Source organism: Xenopus tropicalis, chromosome 9 (assembly GCF_000004195.4).
Source record: "Xenopus tropicalis strain Nigerian chromosome 9, UCB_Xtro_10.0, whole genome shotgun sequence".
Classification (NCBI taxonomy): domain Eukaryota; kingdom Metazoa; phylum Chordata; class Amphibia; order Anura; family Pipidae; genus Xenopus; species Xenopus tropicalis.
Genome location: NC_030685.2, coordinates 49,786,025 through 49,788,181, shown reverse-complemented (window position 1 = coordinate 49,788,181; position 2,157 = coordinate 49,786,025).

Genomic DNA, 2,157 nt, shown 5'->3' with positions numbered 1-2,157 from the left:
AAGGTAAGTAAGCAAGTAAGAGAGACAGTCAGGTAAATATATCAGTCATATTGTAACTGTTGCACCTGTAACATTAGAGACCTTAAGGTAAGTGAAGCGAATCCAGGTGGGGGTCCCTCCTGTGAGGTGGATCATCTAGTAAGTCTAGTGCTGGATTGGAATCCAACAGGGAGATCCAAATGGATTCAAATTTTAGTGGAGAGCCTCTGGCAAGCTATGCCAGTTTTATAAGTGGAACCCTTTAATTAAAGAGAGCCACCCAATCAGACAATTGGGGGGAAAGTTTGGGGCCTCATCCATTTCATGATTATTTTTTGGCATAGAACAGAGTTGTACTCAGCAACACATGCTTTTACATGATGCAGCGTTTATGGTCATATAAATGCAACCTGGTGGGCACCTACGGGTGGGCAAAATCGGGAGAATCCAGGGTAATTCGATTATAATGGAGGGTATAGGAAAAGTCGGTCCAGGGACCGCATCAACGAGCCGACTAGATTTTCTAACCTGCCCAATCGAGATCTGCCCGATTTCAGGCCAGATATCGGTAGGGCAGGCCCGTTGGGAGTATCCATACACGGGCCGATTAGCTGCCGAATCGGTCCAAGGGACTTTAAGGTAGCACTGGAAGTCAGCTTTAAGACCAAAATTTTTGTTTAGAATCAATCATGCACCACTCTAACGCCTATTACTCTGTACTAAAGGGGATCACAAGTGGGAAGATATTTTTGGATCTCAATCCATTCTTAATACTTAAAGGAACAGTAACACCAGAATATGAAAGTGTTTTAAAGTAATTAAAATGTAATGTACTGTTGCCCTGCACTGGTAAAACTGGTGTATTTGCTACAGAACGCTCCTATAGTCTATATATAAATAAGCTGCTGTGTAGCCATGGGGGCAGCCATTCAAGCTGGAAAAAAGGAGAAAAGGCACAGGTTACATAGCAGATAACAAATAAACTCTATAGAATACAATCACATTTTATCTGTTATCTGCTAAGTAACCTGTGCCTTTTCTCATTCGAATGGCTGCCCCCATGGCTACACAGCAGCTTTGCTTATATAAACTATAATAGTCTTTCTGAGGCAAACACACCAGTTATACCAGTGCAGGGCAACAGTGCATTATATTGTAATTACTTTAATATGCTTTCATATTTTGATGTTACTGTTCCTTTAAAGTTGGCCATACATGGCAAGGTCACTAAACGGGCAAATCTTTCACCCGATATGCCTACCTTGGGTGGGTGATATCGTGCCCCATCACATTGCAATGAAGGGGATAGGAAAAGCCAGATCAAGGACCACATCAATAAGCCAATGCAGTCCCCGATCCTGCAAAAAATCAAGCACGTACAATCAACATCTGGATCATTTTTGGCCAGATATCTGTTGGGGGGGTTCTGTCGGAGGGTCCCATGCAGGGGCAAATAAGCTGCAGAGTCGGTCTTAAGGAACAGAATTAGCATCTGAAATCTGGCCCCGTATGGCAACCTTAAGTTGCAATGGAAAAATAGTTACACCAGCACACCCTTACCTCCTCCAACAGGTTAGCTACTTGGTGCACGGCCCAGAGAGTCCGCACTCTCCGCAAAGTCCAGTAAAAATGATTTCAGCCGGCACAACAAGTAAAGTGCAAGTGGGGTATAACCCCTGCGTGTTTATTCAAGGCAACGTTTCGGGGGCGAACCCCTTCATCAGGCCACCTAATACTCAAGGTGGCAAGTACACTATAGCGTCATAAGCACTTCATGAAACAGCTCCGATTTAAAAAGAAGAAGGGCGACAGGGTAACGTTATCTGTTCTAGAATCGTAATAAAACTATCAGACTAACCTGTAAAACATGAAAACTAAACTGATAGCTTTAATCACAACAACGGCACTGTTCATTCAGCCAAAGCAGCCAAAGCACAGGTAAGGTCGCCGCGGGTAACCAAAGCCCGTTTCTCATAATTCCCACACTCACCAACCTTAACTGCCTGTTAGCTCTGTAGCTTTACTGCAGCCTGTGCAAGTTGTCGCATCAGTAGATACACGGGTTTCCGCTTACAGTGTCGGAAAGGGGTATTGGGAACTGTAGTACAACTGCAGCAGAAAGGTTTTACTAAGGCCTAACTTCTGCGCCTGCCCAGATTCCACCCTGCGCTAGCTCCG